This window comes from Acomys minous, assembly GCF_964271855.1.
Source record: "Acomys minous genome assembly, chromosome: 5".
Taxonomy (NCBI): domain Eukaryota; kingdom Metazoa; phylum Chordata; class Mammalia; order Rodentia; family Muridae; genus Acomys; species Acomys minous.
The window spans coordinates 1,042,501-1,069,076 of NC_140494.1; positions in this window are offsets into that span (position 1 = coordinate 1,042,501).

Here is a 26,576-nt window from a genome sequence, read left to right on the forward strand (position 1 = left end):
GTGAGATGTGTGGGGTTGGGGTGCATGACGTGACATTCACAAGAACCAATAAAAAGTGTTTGTTTGTTTGTTTTTAAGTAGTCAGGATGTCAGCGGGTTTCTCATTTTGTTCATTTTCCTCACAAAGTCTGAAGAACCAGGAGCCTCACGTTTGGGAGGCAGAGAGGCTCAAAACTAAAGCCCCACTTAGAAGGAGTTATGTTCTGTGGAACTGAAAAGGACACAAGCCCTCTAAATCTCTTTATAACTTTAATCTCCAAACAATGATTTTCAGTCTGCCAGAGAAAAAGATCATGTCGTGCCTTGAAAAATAAACAGAATTGTTGTGAGAAACGTATTTCTCGTAGGTAGCCTTAACCTGCCAGCGGGCTCCACCTCTTACTGAGCTGGACCTCAGCACTATCACTCCTGGGATGGAACTTTCCAACCCATGAACCATTGAAAGACAAACCACAGCCACATAGAGGTGACTTTACCATTCTTACGGGGCACAAAATGGTATGGGTGTGGGTTTTGCTGTTGTTCCATCTTGTTTTAAGACAGTCATTTGAAGCTCTGGCTGCTCTCAAACTCATGTCTTAGTCTCTTGCCCTTCTCCTGCCTCCACCTCCTGAGTGCTGGAGTTACAGGCATGCTTCACCATCCCTGGTTTATGAGGTGCTGGGTTAGAACCTGGGGCCTTGTGTATTCTAGGTAAGTACTCTGCTCACTGAGCTGTGTCTCTAGACCTACATGAATGAATTTTATTGGTAAAGTGAGACATTGTAATGCTGAAAGTGACTCAGGCCACTTATGACCTATTCTTTATTTTATGAGTTTAACATCATAGAGAATACATTTTTTTACTTCTTATTTCTCACTAAAACCATTCATGTGCAAAACATGGAGAGGAACAAATAACACAATGTTAAGTGAGGAGACTTCCTAGAGAGATGTTCATGTGTCACCAAGCAAGGATTCTATAGACTAGGAAACCCCAAGCAGACAGTCAGCTGGTCCCTAGAGCTACATAGAAAGGAAGGGTGGAGTTGACTGTGTTTACACACACAGACAAGCATCTGCATCAAAGCAGGGCAAAGAGTACCACTCCTCACTAGGCAATCAGGAGGGGCTGGGTGGGTCTCATCAAAAATGAGATGCTATCTGAAGGCACGTGTGCAGAAACATGAAAACTGTCCTTATTTTTGTCACCTCAGATTTAAAGAGATATAGGGTGTTAGAAAAGACAGTTTGCAGAGTAGGAACAGAAATGCATTGTAGATGAGGCAATATTCTACAATTCAAGTGTCTCTCTTTAAGAAAGTCCTAGACTCCTGAGAAGTGAGGAAAGCAGCGCAGTATATCTCCTCTTCATAAATCATTTCCAGTTTATTGAGTGTGTGTCTTGTTCAAGATTAGAATGTAATTTCAAGGCAAGTAGAACCTGGCTTTTCTCACACTTGAGACCCCCAACATGTGGAACAATGCCTACAGTATACTAAGAGTTCCATAAATATTTGAGGTCTTTGATCAATCAGTGAACACCAAGCTTGGGCTCTGGGGAAATTAAGTCAGGAACATAGAGTTCCTGTCCCCATGGAATGTAGCAGACAGAGACACTCAAAGTGCATCTGCATAATTCTATACCTAGTCTCAAGTCTCATGAAAGTCAAAAGTGGAAATCGATGTTAGCAAGGGAATCCTGCTTATAAATAATTTCCTTCCCTTCCTTTGGACTAGGATGTTGCCCTGTGGGTGTTTACATTGCATAAAGCAATTTCTCTTTCTTTAAAACATCACAAGCTCAGTTCTAGAACTCAGTAACGATACACAGCTATGCAAAGGACATCCTCTAGTAAGAAATCTGTGGACACTGGTCATGTTTCTGACTTAAGGAAGCCTGGCTTATAAATTTGGGGGGCAGTGAGCACCTGGTTTAGTGGAGTAAATATATTTAGCGACCCAGTGCCAGGCCTTGTTACTACCGGAGAAGGCTAGTATTTGAGTCATATTTAGGACCTGATGCATGTGTGATTAGTTCTTAGAGGTTTTCAAGTCAGTGTCCCCGCCAGGTTACAGCGGTCATTGTACGTTCATGAAGGATGTGTCTGCTTTAAAGAATAGAGTGAACACCTTGGAGGGAGGGAAAAAAGAATCATTCTCATTAAATTAAGTAGAGACACATTGCCTCCTTAGCTTAAAGCAAATGGTTAGTGGGTACAGATGGGAGATGTACAGATTGTGTGATCTGAAGACAGAAAGGATGCTTGTTGCAATTTTGCAGCATATAAAAATCCCCTCTTAAAACAATTCTGTATAATTTTATTACATTTAATATCTACTTATTTTATTTTTTCTCTCTCAGTGTGTATGTGTGTGTGTGTTTGTGTATATCTATGATGACTTGTGAGGACAACTTACATAAGTCCCGTAGTCAGTTGCTGTCTCCTCCATGTGTGTCTAGGACTCAAACTCAGGTCATCAGCCTTGGCACGAAGTGCCTTGATCTGCTGAGTTGTCTCCCTAGCCTCCATCTCCAACACTCAGTGGAATAGCTCAGTGAGGACATTTGTTGTGTCAGAATCACCATTATTCACCCCCTGGGACTCTTCAGGTTGCCAGGATTGTCTTAGGACCAAGATCTGTGCAGCTGCAAGTTCTCACATAGCACCAAGTGCAGATTCCCCAAAGAGACAACATTTCTTCAAGGTTCAAATTGTCTCAAAACAGTTTCTTATCCTCTAGTAATTAATGCAAACATAGCAAAGGACCTGCTGAAACATTTCACTTAAAGCCAGACACAAAGGCTCCACTGTACATTTCACTACACACCATGATAGGAAGAGACCTTCTGAGATCAAAATCAGCTCTACCCAGTTCTTCTCCTTTTGGATCCTGGCAAAAGTGATGGAGAACAGGGCAATACTCTGGGGGCCCTGCGTCATTTTCATGAGCTTGCCCGCACCATTGTATCTTCTGTTTCCTGTCAGAAGTTTTCCATTACTTGTAAAATGAAAACCTAAAGGTGGCTCCTGAACCGCTGTGGCCAAAGCTGGATTCTACCTAGTGTCGTTGATAAAAGGCTGAAAGATATTCATCGTAAACTTTGCTAATTGCCTTGATACTCCATCACATTTACTCAAAGGATATTGAATACCTATGTGTATCAGGAGCTTTGTGGATATAGAATGACACATTTTTTATATTGTGTTTTCTAAATAAGCTTTTGGATTCACATATCTTCACTGTCATGAATACCCTGCTTATAAATAATACTGACACTTAAACAGAAAATACTGGGCTCAGTGGGTGAAACACTTGCCATGCAAACATGAGGACCTGAGTTTGAATCTCCTGAACCCACATAAAGCCAGACACAGGAGCATGCGTGTGTCACTTAAGTCCTTCTGCAATGAGGGGTAGAGGCAGGAGGATCACTGGAAACTCGTGGGACAACTGGTATACAGTGGCAAACAAGAGATCACATCAGACAAGGTGGAGGGCGAGGGGAAACATCTTAGGTCGCTCTCTGATCTCCACGTGCACACTGTAGCAGGTTCTCACACCTACCTGGAGTTGATAAGATTCAATATATTACAATATGCTGTCACGAGGTCCTTCTAAGACCTTAAACAATACCAGCAAGCCAAAATTAGCAGGTTAATTTTTAAGCTTTACATATGCAAACAAGTTTTGTGACAAAATACATTTTTATTGGCATTCTTACTTCTTTGATATAGAGCTGAATAGTTTTGAGTTTTGTCATTTGTTTCTGGTTTTGTTTTATCTTTGTGCAAGTTTCTAAATGAAATGTCTTTGACTAGACAAAATAGATTATTAGATATTAGTTATTTGAAATACATCAGGTCCTCATTTGTAAAAACAACAACAACAATAAAAAGAATTCTGTTAAAATCTCTTGAGATTATCTTTATTCATTTATTTTCTTTTTGTTACTTTTCTAGTTGGAGATTCCACTGAGAAGTTTCTTGTGATCTTGGTAGTTAAGAACTTTTTCCTCTTTCCTCAGTGATTTCTAGTGACTGAGCAGCAGTCTTTAAAGAGATCTAATCTCAACTCCTTCCATGAGATTTTTAACCTTCCAGTTCCTGGATGGTTGTGTTGTGATGAATTCAAGACAGGTGAGACTTCCTTTCCATATATTATGATGGCTTATTCCAGCTGATTCTGGAAGGCCTACATCCTTCCTTCATCCCCCTAGGTAAATGCTAACACAGTATTTTCCATGTCAAATGTGAAAAGTACTTATATTGATGCCTTGATTCATTTTCTCATCATTTATTATTAGAAATTATTTTGAAGAGGCTTGTATTGTATTTATTTATTCATTTATTCATGTGAATGTGAGTAAATGTGAATACTACAGTATATATGCTGAGGGCAGAGGACAACTTGGAGCTGCGAGGTCTCTCCTACCATGTGAGCCCCAGGACAAGAGACTTGGTGATGATCACCTTTACCCACCGAGCCATCTCAGTAGCCCTGCTTGCGCCTTTAATCATCATTTTGGTGAGAGAAAAACTTATAGAATACTAAATTTTAAGTTTTTTACATGTACACTTTATTAATTCACTTATTTATGTGCATGTATATGTGTCTGCATGTTAGTTAGTATGCACACTAATGTGTGGTTTCCCAAGAAGTTCAGGAAAGGGCATGAGATCCCTGGAGCTGGAGTTACAAGCTGTTGTGAGCCACCTGCTGTGGGTTCTGGGAAGCTAACTCTGCTCTTCTGCAGGAGCAGCAGTCACTTTTGTGCATCAAGCCATCTCTACAGCTCCGACACTGGGTTTAAGATAATGCCATCCCATTCCATTCTCCACTACCCAGTATTATTAAATACCCAGGAGTATTTAAGTCCCCGTAACAGTGGTGATGTACAGCAGTTGTCATCATGATCTGGCTTTCCAGATGAGAAAATCAGTGTCTACTCCAGGGTGACAAGACCAGAGTAGAAGCCACATGCCATGTGAGTTTGTGTTCTATGTCATTCTTCTTCCCCAAGTCTTTACTATCTTTCCATCACTTTTTTTTGTTGTTCCACAAATGTTTATTAGTTTTCATGAGAAATGAGACACCAGAAATTTATTTATACTACTGTCCTAGGTGCTGGACAATAAAGATATATTGTAAGTAGACATTCCTGTCAAACCATAAGAAATGGCACATGGTTGCAAACCAATTTGGTAAGTGCACAGAGGTGGGCATAGATACTGTAATTGACTGAGTGTGTTATGCAAGTCAGGAGTCATGGGATTTGAAATGTTTGTTATTGGGTTATACTTTACTTTCAGCCCTTAGATATTATTTTTATTTATAATGTCAAGGATGAACAAATTCATCATAACAAATGGTTGGCACTTTCAAATTTTTAGTTCTTTCTCCCAGAGGATAGACTTTTAAAACATATATTACTACCCCCAAACTACTTTTGGTGGCCTTCTCAGTCACGAATAAAATACAGATCACATAGATAAAATAGATCCCTATTCTTCCATAGTGAGTATTTCCATAAAAAGAAGACCATCAGGTCTCATGTACACTACAGCAAGAAGATATGTATTAATTCCTTGGACCGCTTTTGTAGAACTGTGGAGGTAAATGCTTGGGCTTGGAGAGATGGCTCAATGGGTAAAGCACTTGCCACACAAACGTGTAGGACCTAAGTTCAGCCCCTCACAATACAAATAAAGGTTAACACAAGTAGCCACCTGTAATTCTAACACCTGTTGTGGTTAATTTAAAAGTATGGCCTAATTAATGTTTGTTATTAGGCTAATTATTATTATGGTGGTTTTTCTAACCTGCTAACAATCAATGAAAACACAGACACCTGTTACATTTAATTAGAACAAGCTTTTACCTGGGCCAGGCAGATATTAACCTTCTAAACTCTCTTTTCCTCCCAGCCCCATCTCAGGCTACCCTCCCATCCATGATCCCAAAATACTTGTCAATCTTTTCCATCTCTCCCTCCACACTGACCCAGCCATGTGCTCCTTTCCCACACTAACCCATGGCACTGGTCCGTTTCCTTCTCTGATCCTGTCTTCTTCTTCCTCCTTCCCTTCCTCCCTTGTAGTTTCCCTTTCCCAAGATCCTCGCTGTCCTCAAAGCCAGTGAGCCTTAGCCACGCCTATCTCATTTGCCTGCCCAGGTGTGTCAGCTTCTTATTGTTCAAATAGGAATAAGATTTTAGACAAGGTTACAAACATCATTTTGGGGTACTTGTGTCTGCTCATTTGGGCAGCAACCAGATCTTGGAGGCCAATAATCAGCATCAGCAGACAAAGCACCAGACCAACCCCCAGCAAACACTCTATTATGAGTTGGGAGATGGAGATGGGATTTCCTGCAAGCTCCTTGGCTAGTTAGCTTACCATGTGCAACAATGAACAACGGGAGATCCTGTTTCAACAAGATTGTGCCGTGACTTCCACAGATCCAACCACCACCCTTAGTCAGAAATTACAGCTGGAGAGTGCAGTGGCTATTCCCAGGTGAGGGTCCACTACTGATCAGCACTGGCGTTTTGACCTGCTCCATTTCTGTCCTGGGCTGGTTCTCCCCTCTTTAGGCAACCTGGTGGTCCCAGCTCCCAGGAGAGGATCATATTTAAGCTGAACTTAATGCAGACACCCTATCGCCATAGCCCACTACAGCCCCAGATCTCCTGGTGTCAGGAGATCCTCCTGTTTCAGCCTCTATGGTAGCTGGAACTATAGACATGCATCAGCCTCAGAAACATAGCGAGATTGTTCTTGTTCCCTGACCTTAAAATAAAATTCCTCACTCAGTTATCAAGAGTGCACCTTTCTGAACTTCAAATCGTTACTCAAGATTTTCTGCATCAAAGCCACTAGCAAAAATATCTTAACCTAACTTTACTAACACTCTACATAGCTAAGTTTTTCCCCAAGGGTGATGGTTGAATCATTAACCTGTTTGGCAGCAGTGCCTGGAAAGGAACAGGCACTGACACTGTAAGTGCCAGATACATCGCCCAACGACGGGCCCCAAGGCCTTGTAGAGTTTTCACACAGCTCCTAGATTCAGAGGGATGTGATGAGCAGAAAGACAACAAGAAAAGTCACACTCCATAGCAGCATGACATCCTTGGGACGTCTAGTCCTTGGGGCTGACCACCCTGAGGCACACCCAGAGTGGTCGTGCTAACCCGTGGGCTGCATTTCATGAGTTCTAAAGAAGCTGTTTGTTGTTTTTCTCACACACCTCTGACACACACACACAGTTAAAAAAAAGACTAAAACTAAATGAGCTAAATGTTTTGAATGTCATTTTTACATACAGTTTTCCTGATTGTTTCATATCTGTGCTTACTGTATGTAGTTTATTATAAATAAATGAAGTCCATATACAAAAAAACCTTATTTTTACTATGTTAAATTATGTGTGTGTGTGTCTGTCTGTCTGTGTGTGTCTGTGTGTGTTTTCATGGGAGGTGGAGGTGTGGGATTGCCCTCATGCGAGAACAGTGCCATCCTAGTCCAGAAGAGGGTGTTGGACACCCTTGGAGCTGGAATTTCAGGTGGTTGTGAGTCATATGTCATGGATGCTGGAAACTGAACTTGGACTCCTCTGCAAGAGCAGCAAGTGCTTTTAACCTTCAAGTCACTTCTCCAGCCCCAGACTGTTGGCTGAGCAAAAAATATCTATTAACTTGTTAGCCTCTCTTTGTTAGAACTATGGAGATAGACTGCATGGGCTGAGGAGATGGCTCGGTGGGCAAAGTATGAGGACCTAAGCTCAGACCCTCACAGTGCATATAAGGCTTGGCATGATAAAGAGGGATCAGAAATTCCAACATGCCGGAGAGAAGAGGAGGAGGGGAGGGATGTGATGTGTTCACACTTGCTAGTTTGAAGATTAGTGCTGTGTTTACTGAGGGCACAAATTAAATTGATTTTTTTTCTATTAATTAACTCTGACTGCCAGCTTTTGTTTTCGCTGTATTGGCTCAGAGGCCTCTCCTGTAATGATTGGTGGTTTTTCTCAAATTCTTCATGCTTGTCTAGTCTCCTTGTTTTCTGAACTTTAACGGAAGAAGTCCCTATGATTAAGTTTAAGCAGGCAGGACTAGAGACGTGAAACCTGGAGCAAAGATTCAAGGGGTCTTTATTTAATTATTTTATTATTTATTTTGAGGGATCATTGGGATTGAACTTAGGGCCTCGCACATGCTAGGTAAAAGATCTACCACTGAGCTGTATCTCCAGGCCCCTTTTGAGTCTTTATTTCCAGACAGAGGTTGTGCAGGCTGACTTAGTGCTCCGTCTGTGTCCAGGGCAGGAACTGAGCTTGCACTCCTTCTGTCTCAGACTCAGGTGGCTGAGACTGCAAGCCTATAGCACCAGTTTGGCAAGGGCTTTGACTGGCATGTTAGTCATGGCCCTGGGACATCTACTTTCAGCAAGCACCAGCCAGGCAAATCAACTGTTGTTGTAACTTTGGGGAACCACATTTACATCTAGAGGTTCTTCTTGCAGCTCTGGGCTCATTCTATCTGCCCTCACATCAAGGACTCTTGTTCCTCTAGAGCAGTAGTTGTCAACCAGTGAGTTGTGATCACTTTGGGGTTTGACCGACCTTTTCACAAAAGTCATATATCAGTTATGAAGTATCAATGAAATAATTTTATGATTTGGGGGGTCACCACAACTTGAGGGACTGTATTAAAGGATCACAGTGTTAGGAAGGTGGAGAACCGCTCACTGCTCAAGAGCTTCTTTAGTCCACATATTCAGTTGGCCATTAGAGGAAATAGAAATAGACTTTAGATAGAACTGGGAGATATCTTTGCAGAGCTTTTTTCCAGGTGACCAGGCCAGCATACCAAGGGGAGGTGACAACATGAAGTGCTGTCTATCAGGTAATTCATCTCTGTCCCTCCTGCTGTGAGAACATGTCATAAGTGTTCCGATCAAGGGAAGTAGAAAAAACATTTGTCTTTGAAGGGTCTACTGTGGATTACTAGATTGGCCAAACTAAAGAGGGAAGGAAGTTTTAAGTTCCCAAACTGCACAGCTATTAAAAGCACAAAATGCACCTAAAATCACTGCTCTGGTTAGGAGCAGATGTACTGCCAGCCCTGAGCATCGTGTTGTTTCCTACATCTTTGTGTGTTGATACAGTATTGGATTTTCAGAAGACCTAATTACATAAGCAGTTCAATGTGTTCTCAAATATGTACTGATTTCAGTTCAGCATCACATGTACCCTGATGGAAAAGTCACTATGAGTGAATTGCTGTCAATTAATGACAGACTTTACGGAGGTTTTTTGTTTTGTTTTTCTCCTATGAGTGTCTTGCTCTTCTGTCAAGATCTGTTCAAGATACCACATGTCACCTAGTTATCTGGTCTCAGTCTCTTCTCCATCTGCAACAGTTCTATAGTATCACCTGGCCTGGCCTTGGTAACTCTAAGGACTGGTCAGGTATTCTGTAGAATTTCACTCTGGCTCAGTAGGTCTGACATTTTCTCATGATTAGGCTCAAGTCATGAACAAGTTTTATTCCCAGAGACACATAATCTCACTCCTAGCTCTCTGCTGCCTATTTATTTTAACTTCTCATCATTAAAATTCTTATGAATCTATGGTTTATCATGCTACCTGCCTCCTATGACTCATTAATTTTCTTTTAATGTGAAAGTCAATGAGAATATCTTTTCTGTGGATGCAGTACCTTAAATTTTTTTGCAAATGTGGAGGTCAGAAAGGAAGCAACTGGTTATTAAGCTCACATTTCACAGACTGAGTGATGAAGTAAAGTGTTAAACAGATCTCATGTCACTGCAGTTCTGGAAGCAATTTCTAGGGGCCTAATATGGTATGGCAAATCAAGAAGAAGTTGTTTTCCATACTTAGAAATTATTTTCCAAATGTTGTAGGTCATCAGTAAACTTCCTGATAATTTGCTTCAAAGAGTTCTCATTATAAAACCCAAATGTAAGGGGAAAGCCATCATTCATGCAAATCTTGCTCTGCCTCATGGCTAAGGTACCATTTCTGTCCTGTGAAATAACCTGAGCTCTACTGAAGTGCTGTTTTCCAATGCTTATGAGGCTCAGTTCAGCATCCAGAATGCCAATGATTTCCAGTGGCAAGAGGGAAATAAGATGATAAATTTTTATTTTTAAAGAAGCCATAAACTATTTGCAGACAATAGCTCAGGGACTCAGGATGGAATCTGTCACTCTCTGATGGGGAAGTCAGGTGGCATAGCTTAGATTTTATGAGAGCTCTCTTAGTTCCTATGGGAAATTTGCTTTTATATGTATGTATGTATGAACAAAAATAAAAAGCATAAAATCTGAAGTGTGGTGTGATCGGAATCCTGGCCATGGATACTTGTTGAAAGAGTATGTTCTGGAAGGTGTGACTAGGCTTTCTGGCTGCTTTATTGGGTTCCTATGTCTACCACTCTTCTTCACTCCAGTCCTTTCCAAGCCCCCAACACTAAACAGGTGAGAAAGAAGGTTAGAGGGAAAGAGGGTGTAGGTCTCTTTAGACTACTTCCTGCTGATTGGAGATATCAAGTTCCTTGGAGGCAAGCCCAATCTTTGTCCTTAGGATATCTCCAACTAACAACCAGCAACCCAGCAAACAGCAATCAAACAATCCAGCAAACAGGAGTCTAGCAAACAGCAACAGCAAAAGCAGCGGGAACGAGCAGCAGCAGGAGGAACAGCAGCCACCACAGGCCTTCTGGGGTGCTTGGGTTCATATCCTCTCAAGAGTCCCCAGAATTCCAACCTAATCTGCAGTTGGCAAAAATCAGGCCCCTCTGAGAGCATGAGACACATCCTAGTTAGGGGCTGTGGAGAATCTGAAACAGCCCCATATCCCATGTTGGGACTAAAACAAAAACATATTCACATAACAGCTGGGTACACACACACACACACACACACACACACACACACACACACACACACACATTGCAGGGAGTGGGGCATAGTGGGCTACAGGATGCTTGCCTCTCTATTGTGCTCCAATGGGAGAGGTTACTGTGAGGCGCAGAAATTACAAGGCTCCTTGTGTTCTTATTCTACTCAGTGGAAATCAGGAGGATACTTATGGCAAGAGACAGTTTCTCAGTGAAAAATCAGTCTCTCATTTTAATTATTTTCTTTTTCTCGAACATGACTTTCCTCATATGTTGGAGCTTAATTATGAGTCTATCAGCTAACTCAAGGGTTCTAGCTTACTACAACACAAACTATAATCAGCTTCCATCATTACTGCAGAATATTTCACACAAAATAATGCCCAAGTTTTCTTTCTATTGCTGTGATAAACACCATGACCAAAAGCAAATTGGGGAAGAAATGGCTTATTTCATCATGAAGGGATGTCAGGGCAAGAACTCAAGGCAAGAACTAAAGCAGAGGCCTTATAGGAACAATGCTTGCTGGCTTGTTTGTCATGACTTGCTCAGCTTGCACACCAATTATCAATCAAGAAAATGCACCACAGACTTCCCTATATGTCAGTATAATGGAGCCATTTTCTCAGCTAAGTTTTTTCTTCCTAGATGACTAGAGCTTGTGTCAAGTTGACAAAAATGAAACCAGTACACAAACTGATTTTCAATTGTTCAGAAGATTACAAATATATTTTAAAATTTGTATATATACAGTGCACATGTGTGTGTGTGTGTGTGTCTGTGTGTTTGCAATGTGTATGCAGTACCTGAAGAGACAAAGAGAGGACATTTATACCGAAGTGAGCTGCATTTGTGAGTGGCCAGATATGGGTATCAAGAACTGAACTCAGGTTCTCTGCAAGAACAGTAAGCACTCTTAAGCAATGAGCCGTCTCTCCAGCCCTAAGTACATTAAAAGAACATGTGAAACCGTGTGCAGTAGCACACATCTTAGCACTCAGGGTGTGGAGACAGGATGGTCAAGAATACAAAGTTATCCTCACTTACACATTTCATTTGAGGCCACATGTGGGTACATAAGGCTGCATCTCAAAACAAAACAAAACAATATTGTAAGTTAAGAACCAATGAAAACAAGGTGTATACCTTTTGAATCAAATGTTATATTTTTTCTCTACCTTCCTTAGTTTCCTAGTAATATTCAGCTAATTAGACAATATTAAGTGCTTGATTTTAGAAGCAATAAACTGTATAACGATCCCATTTCAGTGGCAAGCGTAGAACCACAGGCTTATGGAAAAGGTAAGGTTGAAAATAGATGATTGTGATGTAATATGTTTTAAAAGTCTCATGGACATGAGAAAACATCTAAAGACCTCCTCTTAAAGAGTTAAGATGACACAAGAGAGGTTTTGAATGCCAAAAGGACGATATTCTTCAGAGCAAAGCAGGGAACGCATTAGTGGCAGAGGTCTTGGGATTCCCTTGGAACTAGAACAGTAGAGCTACTGTGTGGAGGAAAAGGACACCTGAGAGGAGGACACAGACGGGTGGAGATGAGGTTGACACCCAGTGTCGGAGGAGCTGGGACCTGTTCTGCAGAAACAGAAACGGCTAGGTGCAGGAATCGTGCAGTCTTTGGAAGCACAGCTGCGTAGACAGAAGATGGATTAGAACAATGGTTCTTAACCTTCCTAATGCTGCAACCCTTTAATATAGTCCCTCAGGCCCCTAGCCACAAAATTAGTTGTTGCTACTTCACCACTATAATTTTCTACTGTTATGGGTCATGTCCTTTCACACCAAGGAGTCGTGTCCCACAGGTTGAGAGGCAATGGATTAGAAGAAAGAAACATTAGGTTCAGGCAAGCCAGTTAGGAAAAGTCTGCTACATCATTTAGAAAGAGTGTACCCTTTAACGAGCACAATGGTGTCACCAAAAGACCAGAAGTGGGTGGGTGGCAAGAAAGGAGAAGAGTAAAAATGGATACCTGTCATATGACTTTTCTTTCCTAGGGAGACATAAACGTCTATTCACCTGTGGTCGAGATAAGATCTGATTCCTCCTTAGCTGAAACTAGTGAACCAATGACTTTTGGGGAGATTACTTACAAAGATTTGGGGAGCTATTTACAAGCTCATAAGTGATTCTCAAATGCAGCTGCATCACTGAAAATCCTACACCAGCATGGGTGCCAACTCAGGAAAGCTGCATCCTTGGAGCTCCCTGCATAATTTGCAGGCTGGACTCTCCTTTTCCCTGGCACTTGTTACTGCTTCAGAAACCTGGGGAGAGGCCTTGTGAATCTTAAGAATTGTAGAAACTTTAGGTAGCTTTACTTCCTGTGTCTTAATTAGCCCTATTTAGGACAGAATTTGCCTGGAACCTCGACTCACCCCTGCATGAGCTGGGGACCCCCCTTTGCTCTCATTTCCTGATGCTGCCAGCCACCAAAATCCCCACCTAAGTGTTCAGTTGTTGGCCATATTTGCTCTCAAACCCAGGTTATGGCTTTTCATCATGCTTTGCCTACAGTCTATAAAACTTTCCTGCCCTGGCCTGGGCATGCAACTTCCTCAAGCCTGTTATTTGGGACCAATGATCAGGCCCTGGGAGCAGTGCTTAATAAACCTGCCTTTATCTGCTTTGAATCTGGTATAATCTGGCCTATATCTGTATATCAATGAAAGAGAGAGAAAGAAAGAGAAAGGATGGGGAGAGAGAGAGAGAGAGAGAGAGAGAGAGAGAGAGAGAGACTATTAGACAAAGAGACTATTAGACAGGATGGAAAACTACAAAACAACTTTTTAAAAGATTTTGGTGGCTGGAAAGAGAGTGGGGGAGAGGGAGGGGAGGGGAGGAGAGGGGAGGAGAGGGGAGGGGAGGAGAGGGGAGGAGAGGGGAGGGGAGGAGAGGGGAGGAGAGGGGAGGGGAGGGGAGGGGAGGAGAGGGGAGGGGAGGGGAGGGGAGGGGAGGGGAGGAGAGGGGAGGGGAGGGGAGGGGAGGGGAGGGGAGGGGAGGGGAGGAGAGGGGAGGGGAGGGGAGAGGGGAGGGGAGGGGAGGAGAGGGAGGAGAGGGAGGAGAGGGAGGAGAGAGTCCTTAGAGGCCAGAAGAGACTTCAGATGCGCTGGTACTGGAATTGCAGGTGGCTGTGAGATGCCTGTCCTGGGTACCAGGAATTTACCTGAAGTCCTCTGAAAGAGCAGCATGAGCTCTTAACTTCGGAGTCATTATCCCCACCCCACTAACTGTTATTGTTGTTGTTTCGTTCTGTTTGCCTTTACTCATTTGGTGAAATAAAAGACATTACCACACCCCATGTCTCTCCTTCTCCTCACCCAGTCTCTCTGGCTTTCTTGGGAAATGAAGCACCAAGGAAGCTATAGTCAACCTTGCAAAATAACCACAATGGCTGGGTTCCGAGGGCACGCATGCAGAAGAGCTCATCACAGCACTCTGCATGGCATAGTTCAAGTGTTTTCTCAAGCACAAAGGTGCTGATTCTTTGGCTTCTTGACCTTGGACCACATGCACCTGAAGAGCTCAGATTATATAGGACAGTAGTGGCCCTAGTGCCCTGACTGAGTCCAGTCCTTCTCCTGCCCTCCTCTGACATGGCCACTGAACAGCCACACTTTGTGCTTTACCCTTACAAAGCTGGATAAGGAGTAGCACCCCAGCTGTGTGTTAGCAAGTGCACAGCACATCAGGGTGAACATATCTTGAACCTTACATGTGAAGTCTGGGCAACTCCCACGCACCAAGCTCGTTTGGCAGTCATGTTCCCAGTTACCGTGTTTCCTCCTTCCTCATCTCTGCCTGCTTGACATTTCCTAATTGCAAGCTGTGTAACACTTCCCCTCAGTCTGTTCACTGGCCAATTTTTTTCCTTATGCAAGGAGACAAAGATGCACGGTCAGGCTCTTGACATTTCTTTGCTTTGCTCTTTAGTATTCCAAGGCAGCCTTTCAAAGGTGTGCACTGTCATAAACCATGCATGCAGCTGACATGTGATGGATTCTGAAAATAGAAGGCTTTCCCAGTGCAGTCTCAATAGATGCAAGTTTCCAAAACTTGTGAACAACCATCGTTTGAATGGTGTCAAAGAGCTTTGCCCATGGGCTGCACTGAGAGGAACAAACACATAGACTTTTATACTATATTGAATATGTCCAAAAAATGTGTATGCCTGTGTGCTTAACATTTGTGCTATCTTTGTTTTCCATCTATGAGGCTTTACTACTTTGTGTATTCTAATTTAGTGCTGAGGTTTTTTAGCTAGTAACCCGGGGTTAGTCAGTGAGATGCCAGCTGAGCTCATGGGTTCCTTTTCTTTGTCAACTTAAGGGTTACTGGGAATTAGTTCAGAGCAACATTAAAGTTAAGTTTACTGGCAAGATTTCCAGACTTCTCCAATGAGAAGAGGCCCCAGAACCTGAAGATCACTGGATCTAAGCAGGGCTGGGGTGTGGGCTATTTTTTGTGTGTGTGTGTGGTTGTTGAAAGGGTTGATTAACTCCCTCCAGGAGACCTCCCTTTTCACCTTCATGGATGTTAAAATGTTCCCATGTTAGCTGTTGGCCTAAGCACTGGTTCCTCCACTTCTGTTAATGATCACAGAGACATCTACAGTATAGTCTTCTCTCTTGGGTCATGGAAATGAATGTTAATTGGTTAGGCCCTAGCTCCGTCCCTAACCCTCCTTCTATTCTTGGTGTCCCAGAGAAACACAACTCTACTTCAGGAAAAGGGAAATGGAAGCTTACTGCCATGGAAGAAGGTAGCTTTTTCCCTCCTTCCACTGCTTAAGGCCTACAGCATCATTAAAATGTAGTCTACGGTGCTGCATATACACAATGGAATCCTATTCAGCTATTAAAAATAAGGAAATATTGAACTTTGCAGGCAAATGGATGGAACTAGACATGATCATCCTAAGTGAGGTAACCAGACCCAGAAAGACACACATGCTACACATTCACTTATAAGTGGATATTAGCCCAACATAGATGTTGTCTGAAAGACTCCACCCAGCGGGGGATTGGGACAGATGCCAGGACTTGAAACTGGGCTCTGGGTGGAGCTCTGAGAGTTATAGGGAAGAGTGGGGGGATGGAAGGTCCAGAATGGAGCAGGAGCTCCACGGGGAGACCATCGAGGCCTGGGGATCTGGACACCAGGGGACTGCACAAACTGATGCACCAGCCAAGAGCAATGTATGCAGAGAACCAAGACCCCCTGTTTAGATGGACTGCTGATTCTCCAGGTGGTGGGGGAGGAGCACTGCTGCTGAACCTCTGACAAGCACTCGGGAGCTCACAATTTGGTCACTGCCCTTTGACAAGATGGCCTAGTGGGCACACAGAAGAAGGGGATGCAGGCTATCCTGATGAGTCCTAATATTCTATCACAAGACAGTTGGGGTAAGAGGGCTCCCCCATCAGAGGTGTAGGGCAGAAGAGGGAGGAAAGGTGATAATGGGAAGATAAGAGGGAGGGGATGACAATTGGGATGTAATGTGAATAAATTACAGTAAATAATATATACATTTAATAAATAAAAGAATGTAGTCTATTCCTTTGTGTGGCTCCTTATCCTCCCCCCTGCCTGCCTCTGGCCTGCAGAGCTGCTCAACTGTTAGAACACAAAAGATGTACTTAGTCCATGTGTGATATCTGCCAAGCAAGCAGGAAAGAGGAAGTCAGAAATAAAATAACTGCTCACCACATAAGTTAGAATGTCAAGGCAATTATGACTCTGATGGGATGTTCTGGTCAAATAGAATGACAAAAGCAAGTTAGGACCATTTTCTTCAGGAGAGAGCTGGTTCATCTGCACTGTCCTAATTAGAAATGAATAGAAACCTATTTATTAAAAAGTGAGTGATTAAAAAAAACATTGTCAGTTTATTGAGGGTGTGTGTATTAGTGTGCATATGCCAAGACATGTATTTTGGAGATCAGAAAGCAACTTGCCTGCATTGGTTTTCTCACACTTGGGTCCGAGGGATCAGACTCAGGTCCTCAGGCTTGGTTGCCAGCTCCCTTCCTTGCTGAGCCTCATCCCTATCCATAAGATAGATGGCTTAATAAAATCTCATCTTCCCAGCTGAAGCAGTTGAGTTGATATTTCATGAGATACTCTTCCTCCACCTCTTTTATTTCTTCCTCTTCTCTCTCCTTTTTCATGATCAGCTCCAGTTGAAGAGTCAAGGAACTGCCAAGCTATCTTGGATCTTCAGAACTGCTTCCGGTCACCGTCCCTGGTACTGATCTGGAGGCTGGCCACCAGCTTTGAAAGTGGCTGGATCCCTACCAGTTTGTTGTTCCTTCCCATTGACATGCAGAGCTTCCTGGTTGCAGGAAAAAGGTAGTTAAGTATCAGAAATGACTGTACGAGTGAAGAGCCTTCTGAGCATGGCTGATTGGACATGAGCATGGCTGAGTTTAAACATAAGGCAACTCATTTGCATTGCTACAGCTCCTTAGACAATGGAGTTACAAGTTTACCTTTCAGCAAGGAAACCTGATTTTCAAGGCAGCATGTTCAAGGCTTTATAAAGCACAGCCATGGTCATTTTCTTCAGAAAAAGAGTCTAGATATGGGGACATAGTTTACCCTAACTATTCTCTAGAAATTGAGGAAAGCTGCAGATATTCCCGAATCCCTTCCTACTTTTGATGGCATTCTAAACTCCCTTCTTAAGAAATGTCAACACTGTATCTCCCCCGGCTGTGTCACAAACACATTATATTCTCACGTAGGCTTAACTCAAAACCCAACATTGCAATGTTTGAATTGACTGGATTTGCTCCAATCTAAGTTGCTTGTTGAGGAATGTCAAAGGCGACGTTGGAACAAAAACTAAATTTGTGGTGCAGAAGGTAGGAAAGGAAGAGGTGCCTGTGTGGTGCTATTTGTCTTTGTTATGGGCCTGGGCTGTTGTACGTAAGTCCTGTCTCTTTGTGTTCTTTAGGTGATATGGTGGCATCTCAGGATGTCCTGAGAAAGTGACTGTGGTGTGTAAGTGAAGGTGTGCATCACCAAGAAGTGATGGCTGAAACCCAGATCTCTCTGGGCACCCTCAAGCACAGGAGAACCCTCACTTTTCTGGTTTATTTAGAGTCTCCTATCAGAGAAGCAGCAGCTATTTTGTGCTCTGATTACTGTGTCAGTTATAGTAATGAAGCCTTATGCTAAGTCAACCTCCCGAAACACGCATGGAGTGAGAGCAGCATCTACAGCAATGGGAAGTCCTGCTCCACCATGGAACATGGAACAGATGGAGCCTCCTGGATAGAATGATCATAGGAGAGAAGGAGGGTGAGAGAGAGAGAGAGAGAGAGAGAGAGAGAGAGAGAGAGAGAGAGAGAGAGAGAGAGAGAGAGAGACAGAGAGAGAGACAGAGAGAGAGACAGAGAGAGAGAGATAGAGACAGAGACAGAGACAGAGACAGAGACACAGAGACACACAGAGAGACAGAGAAATAAGAAATGGAAACACTAAAAGACAGAGCCAGAGAAGCAGAAACATGGTAGAGGCAGAAGGGAGGGGGGAGGGAAAGAAAAAGATAGTAAAATATTCAACAGAATTAAAATGGAGGAAGGAAGATGGAGGCACGGGATGGAAGGAAATAGAAAGGAGGGTATAATTCTTCTTTAGAGCTGTTGAATATTTCTACTTACCTCGACAATGCAGAATGCTTTTGAGTGCTCTTCAACAAAAAATGAGAGTCTGGTGTTCAGAGCTTCGTCCTGTTGACAATACTATTTCAGAAGTTTATACAATGTGGTTTTTTAAAAACATATACTCATTTGTGAAAGGACAGATGGAGTGAGTGTTCCACCATAAATCCCCAGACAAATGTGATGACCTATGCACTTTTATAGCTTCCTGCTCTGGGCTTTCATTGTGAGTGTAATAAATGGTAGAATAAATCTTAATGATGGAGTCTAACCTGGTATGGTTCAAAGAAGAGGCTCCCCTACCCCTTTCCAAGCCTGGATGTTGATTAGGGAGATGCGTTTATGTGCATGGGACCTTTCCTTTGTTTCTTTCCTTCTTTCTTTTGTATTTTTTATTTTTTGTTTGTTTTCAAGACAGAGTTTCTCTGTGCAGCCTTGGCTGTCCAGGACTCTCTTTGTAGACCAAGCTGGCCTCCAACTCACAGAGATCTGCTTGCTTCTGCCTCCTCAGTGCTGGGATTACAGGTATGCACTGCCATATTTGCTAGGACTTTTCTTTTGAGCTTCCATGGAATTCATGGTTGCTCTGAGAGCTTTCCATGGTAATGACTCCTAAAATGGTAAGACTTTTAAAAAGTCATTTAATGAGAGGATTATTCAAGAGGCTCAAAGCGGGGTTTGTTGCTTGCTTCATCCTCGTGTGTTTGGTTTTCTCCTGGACACTTGTCCATATGTTAGGTGGTTTCTGTTTGTCTTCGTGCTCCAGCCCAAGTCTTGCATGACTCTAAAAACTGAGGCATCAACCCCCTCAAACCTGCCCCTATACACAGTGGTTGGTCAATGATGGACATATTCTTCAGAGTCAGTGAGATCTGAAGGCACTTCCAGAGGCACCTCTTTCCCCTTTGACAGACATTAAAAGCTGTTCTCCTTGCTTATGTCCGGGCAAGAGGGAAGGCATCCCAGGAAGACCAGGCAGCCACTCTGACAGCATGAATACAGGGCTTACTTAAGATTAGATCGTAAAACACTGACACTGACCCAGAAAACCAAAAGTGGAAAACTGGGTCCTGCCAGAGCACTCAGGGAAAACTTCCGGGAACCAATGCACCCATGTTCCTGGGCCTTCAGGGTCACAGAGCAGAGTTTCAACTGAGTTTCCAGCTTTTGAAGATAGTATGTTGAGGGTGGGACTGTATTGGGGTTGTTCAGGAGTGATCATTGTGTTTTGTGTGAGTCTTTCACCCTATGCACCATTGTGGAGCCCAGTTTTTTTGTTTTTTTTTTTTTGAGGCTGGCCTCAAACTCACAGAGACTCCCCTGTCTCTGCTTCCCTGAGTGCTAGGATTGCAGGCTTGTGCCACCATGCCCAGCTTAATTCAATTTTTAGTTAGCAAGTTACAGGCAGTGCTGTGAAAAAACCTGTACCACACTGGGTGTAGTCACCTGTGCCCGTAATATTGGCACTTGGGAGACTGAGGCAGGAGGAACACTATTTAAGGTAGTCTGGCTGCATAGATGAAACCTGTTTTTTTTTTTTTCCTTTAAGGAAAATGTTTAAAAAGGAAAAGAGAAAGGAGAGAATGAGAACAAGAAAACACGCATACACACACACACACACATACACACACAGACACACACACACACACACACACACACACAGAGAGAGAGAGAGAGAGAGAGAGAGAGAGAGAGAGAGAGAGAGAGAGAGAGAGAGAGAGAGAGAGAGAGAGAAATATGACCTTATAATTAGGCACCTGCAACCACATCTTCCCCACCCTCCTGGGACCTAACCTAGAGTGTCCTGCAAGTCATTCTGGATAGAATTTAGGGCTTCCCTCAGAAGGAGAAGAAGGTATCCTGAGTGTTAAACAAAAGACATGAATTTACAGTGGTGGATTCCAGTGTAACCTGTGGTGGATTTGATATGTGAAGATGATTGCTAATTAAAGGTGCTTTGGAAGCTGGGGTCCGGGCTTAGCTATGGAGCCTTTGCCAAGCATGTTCAGTGCTTTGAATGCTGCCCCTCGGGCTATTAAGGGTGGGAGGGGTTTCAGAGTTATTCGCATGTGAGCCTTCACAGTTAAAAAATGAAGATATACAAAGACAGGGAAGTAAGTTACCTTTTTCTCTGAAGGCCAGAAGTTTCACATGGCAAATACTAGTTATAAATAAGTAATAAAAACTCCAAATGAAAAGGTACATATCTGGAATCCTACGCTCCTGTTCCAACTGTCAAAGGCATCTTTCTGGTTTAATTTTAAAATTCATTAAAAGTACTGTTTCCTTAGCTTAAGCCCTACCATATGGAAGAAAGTTCATTCCGGCATAAAATAAAATGGAAAGTTTTTATTACCACCAAGGTGAGTTGAGGGTGTCTAACTCTAGACTGTCATTCTAAAGAAAAAGGAAAATGGAGTGATAAATATTTTCATAGTAAGACAGTTATTTTCAAGCTTGGCATTTAAAGTCCCCGGCACAAACTTCCTAAAATTTAATTTTACTTTATAATTAAAGTGCTGCATACATTTGTTAAAATGTTCTAGGCAAGAGGCCTCTCTGACATGTTCCCTGAATATGCATGGGGGCTGAGAATGTAAAAATTAAAGTCTTAGCCTACACCTAGATGGGATGCATTATTCTTTATGCCTGGATTTTGAGCATGCAGGGACAGCATCTAACAGTGTTGGTCTCGGAGGACATCTTATATTAGAACTAACTAGAGTGGCGTTTTTCTCCAACGAGGGTCTGGACAAGTGTAAGTACTTCCACTCTAATAAGAAGGACAAGACACATAAGTTACAAGCAACAAGACTATAGTTACACAAAGAAGACCCAGCAGAGAGCTGATGTCTGAGAAAAATGAGGAGAACATTAATGAGCTACAACTGGGGATAAATCCCTCTGGAGCTAAGAGATGTATTTCACACCTTCAGAACAACAGGGATAAGAAGACCATAACAAAGAGCAGGGTGAGCAGAGGCCAGAGGGACTCCAAACAAGCCTTGGATGGCTATATTTGGGCTGATGAAACGAATTAGAGCTGTCAGGATCCCAAGACAGAGTGTACGCTCATTAACTGTCTAGTCCCCGTTGTCTATCAAGGAGTGAATATGGGCAGTATTCCAAGTTCTTGGGCAGCAGGATATCTGGCACTAAACCTTTCAAAAGATGCTGTGGGGCTCTCACTAGAGAAGGAAAATTAAAATATTATGAACAACATTATTTATTTATGATATATTTAGCAGATGGGATATAACTAAGTTTTTAAAAGAATACAACTTAAAACTGAAAGAAGACATGAGTTAAGACTCCAGATAAGCCTTATGCATCTATCAGATATTGCTGAATATACCACACACTTGAGTCACATAACACTGAGAAATCAAGCATCATCCTACTGGCTAGTGTTCATGGTGCAGGAAAAAAACTATATACACTACCAGGGGACAAAAGTAATTAGCAGCCTGCTTCCCCGCAACAACCACTGGCCTCACAAGATACATTGGTGTATTAGTGACACAAATGTTATGGAAGTAAAAGGTCACTTTCGGATTTGATCTAAGGCCTACTTCATAAGATGGAACTCGTGCTTGGCAGTGTTAACAGGGCCCGGAACCTCAGGCTAGATGAATCCTAGAACCCAGCACTATTATTCTGCCAAAGGGACATAGTATTAAACTGACCCGTAATAACTTATTGCTATATCCATAGGCCAGTGCATATCTCAGACCTCATAAGAAAAGCTGGTTTCAAAGGCAATAATTGGCATAAAGACCCTCAAGTGGTCAACACGCGAAGATTAAGAGACGGCTGAGTGCTCAGCCCTAAATCAGACATTCATATTATCTCCCACTCACACCAAGGCTCAGAGGTCTTTGGTGAAGACAAAGTAGGAAGATTCTAAGAGCCATAGGTTGTGGATTCTTCCAAGAAAGCACTGTTTCATGGATACAATAGAGTGGTAGCAAGTTTGAATCCGCAGAGTTGTAATAGCATACATAAAACCCGTGCAAGCCCCAGCCAGACAAAGCCCCAGCATAGAATGGGGAAAGTTAGGCACAAAATCCCACTACCAGCTTAAGTTCTACTGGCGTTTGATAGATGCCGAGAAGAGGACACTATGGGTTTCGTTTTGTTTCGTTTTAGTGGTGTGACTCCTGGTAGGTGGACCACATTCCAGGACAAGCTCTGCTGCCAAAATATTAGTCAGCAGAATCTAGGCTCAGAGTGGAGGGAAGAAGAAGAAAACTCAAGAGTTGGGAAGGCAAGACAGTGGCAGTGTGTATGAGAAGAGCTGAGGAGGGGAATGACCATATTTAAAACACATTGTATGGAGTTCTAGAAGAATTAATTAAAATATTACTTTAAAAAGACTTTTCTTACACCAACTCCAGGTCCAAACGGCTTTGTGAATTAATTCTGAAGGAGTTTTTGGAATAAATATTTGCAATATTTCACAAATTACTTTAAAGTGCAGAGAAGGAAAAATTACCCTCCAAATTATATTATGAAGTCATCATAATACTGCCCAAATATGCAGAAACATTTCAAAAACTAAAATTTTATAAACCAATATTCCTCTTAAACATTTACACGAGTTATTTGTGTAAGGTTTGTTTTATTTTTAATTATGCATGTATATGTCTGTATGTAGTATGTACACATGAGAGCAGATGCCCATGGAGACGTGGACTTGGAGTTATAGATGGTTTTGAGCTGCTCGGTGACTTAAAACTTACAACATAGATGACTGAGTAGAATTTGTCTTCATAGATCAATGTTACTTTCACATTAAAAAATCAGATAGTACATGTCTCTAAATGAACACAGCAAAGAAAAACATAATGGGATTACCTCAGTAGAGGAGGAAGTGGTTTGCAAATCTACATCAATTTGTGAAATAAAATTTCTCCAGAGGGGCTGGAGAGAGAAAAGAAAGGAAAGAATGAAACATTTAAAATACATAAAAATTAAAAATAGCCTACCAGCAAGCTTGAAATTGAAAGGGTTCACTCTAATTTGATAAAGAATATTAACAATAAAATGCCTGACAGAAACAAACCAAAATAACAGCCAATGAAACTCTTCTCCAAACGTCAAGAACAAGGAAAAGGTATGTGCTCTTATCACTTCTATCTCATATTACACTAGAATTGTAAGGCACTGGGTAAGAAACAGCATAGAATTTGGGAGGAAGAAATAAAGCCACTATTTATATTTATAGAGTGTATAATTATGTATATAATAGGACAGAGTGCATGTGTCTTCACACACACACACACACACACACACACACACACACACACACACACACACCACTGTTTTCTCTTTGGTTGCTGTGATAAAGCTCTGTGACCAAAGCAACTTAGAACAGAATCTATCTGGGTTTACAGTTCCCGATGGATAGGAGTCCATCATGGCATGGGAGCATGGCGGCAGGTGGTAGGCATGGCGGCAGGTGGTAGGCATGGCGGCAGGAACAGGAAGCAGAGAGACTGATCCGGAAGTAGGGCAGTGCTGTAAACTGTCAAAGCTTGCCAGCAATGACGTGCTTCCTGTAGCAAGGTTGCACTTCACCACACAGCACCACCAATTGGGGACCAAGTGTTCAAATTCCTAAGTCTATGGGGTGGGACACTCCTCATTCAAATCACCACAATTAATATTTAGTACAATTGTGAAATAGGATGCAAAATAATTCCATTTCCGTACACAAGCACAGAAAAAGCAACACTAAAAAGAAGCTAATGATATATAGTCATGCCTATGGCAAATGGCCACAGAATGGGTGCCATAGAAAAATGGTCTCAAGGGTCTCTCCCGCCCTCCGCCCTCTCTTATTTTTTTCTCTTTTATTTCTTTTGGAGACAGAGACTCCTGTAGCTGGTGCTGGCCTTAAATTTTCTATGTAGATCAGGAACTTTGAATGTCTGAGTCTTCTCAGTCAACTTCCTGCATGCTTTCCTGAGGAGTGGTGTAGCTGGGGGTGAAACTCAGGGCGTTGTACGTGCTAGACAATCACGCATCTTCTGAAGCTTCCACAAACTAAAACTTGGTGTTGTTTAAAGCATTATTCATGCTGTGACCACCACAGAGTCTATAAAAGGCCCTACTCAGAATATCGGCAAGATCATTATGGTGTAGGATCAAACCACAAAACTCAATTATATACTGTACCAATGCATAACTTAGAAAGGAATGCAGTTTTCAGGAGCACAAAGAGTTGAATACCTAGGATTTAAGCCAATGTATTATGTTCATGATTTTTTTTTACACCAAAACTAAGAATAAAGTCCTTATAAAAGGAGAGTTGCATTATATTCCTAGACAATAAGGCCCAATGTTAAAAACACAAAACAAAACACCAGATTCAGTGAAATCTCAAATTCTTAGCTCTTACAAAATCCACAAAGTGATTCTAGAATGTATGGAAAAATGGAATTAATTTGTTAGGGGATCTTGAAAAAGGAAACAGAATTTGGAGTATTGAAACGAGTAGTGGCTGAGGAAACGGCTCAGTGTTTTCTGCCTTCCAAGAGGACAGGAGTTCGGTCTTAGTGCCCATGTCGGGTGGTCTACAACCACTTGTAACTCCAAGTACAGGAGATTCAATGTTCTTTTACGGCCTCCACAGGTACCTTAACTCGAATCCACAAACCCACACATATACACATGATTAAAAGTAAAATAAATCTTTAAAGTGTTCAAGCTTTAAGGCTGTAAAGATCCACTTACAGAATCTCTGTATGCATAAAGCTCTATGAAAACACTAACGTTGCAGAAGAGGAGGTCTAGCTATAAACCTGTTCTGTCCTCTGGCTGTCATTAAAGCTGTCAAGTCAGCCAGGAAGGGGACATATTTTTATGAATTGTGCCAAGTAAAGAGAACAAGCACAGAAAAAATAGCTTAAATTTAACTCACTTAATATTTACAAAGTGATTCAAGTTTTTGTTATATATTTATTCATTGTGTTATATACGTACAAGTGTGCGTGCGTGTGTGTGTGTGTGTGTGTGTGTGTGTGTGTCTGTGTGTGTGTGTGTGTACATACCTGCCACATGGATGAGTGGGGATCCGAGGATAGCTGAGGGGTCTGCTTTCTCCTTCTATCATCTGACTCTTGGATATTGAATTTGGGTCATGAGGATTGATGGTAGGCACATTTACTCACTAAGCCCCATATAAAATAAAAATAAAAAAATATTTGGAGACATGAAAGTATGAAGGAAACATGAGGAAGGGAAGGCCCAAAGATAATTATGAGATAAAAGATGGAGGTTAAAGATAACAAAATATAATATATATAATATAAAATTTAAAAAGTTAAAATACTTAAATAAAAGAAGTTGAAATTTGTATGTATACACAAGTAGAATTAAAAATGACTGTTTTAAGGGTTCTTAGTGGGCTACGAGAGAATACATACAGAAAACTCAATATTACCAGAAAAACAGTACTCTGGAACTAGAAATGAAAAAAACATATAAATATCTTAGAGTCAGCAGAAAAAGGAGTAAAATAGAAGTTCATTAGATTTAACAAAGGCTCAGCCAGGCAGAGGAAAGCATCTATGAACTTGAACACAGGCCATTTGAAATCCTGCAGGGAAAGGATGGACATGAATGAAAAGATGGAGTGGATTCCAGGACAAGATGGAGTGGATTCCAGGACAGGAGTGATGCAGCCCTTAAGTGCAGCCCTGTTTCACAGTGGGAACCCCAGAAGGAGAGTAATCAAACGAGTAGGAAGTTTATTAGAATAAGTAACAGAAACTTTTTCCAGATCTGAGGAGAGATATGGGCATCCAGGTAGGCAAGGCTCACATTTTCCCAAACAAGATATTCAGTGAATAAAAAAATAAGGAAACCAAACATTTACATAGCATCAAAACAAAAATATTTATGAAGAAACACAAGAATAAGAAGGAAAGATTCTGTTTGAAGTAAAATATCACAAAGAAATTCTTTCGCATGGACT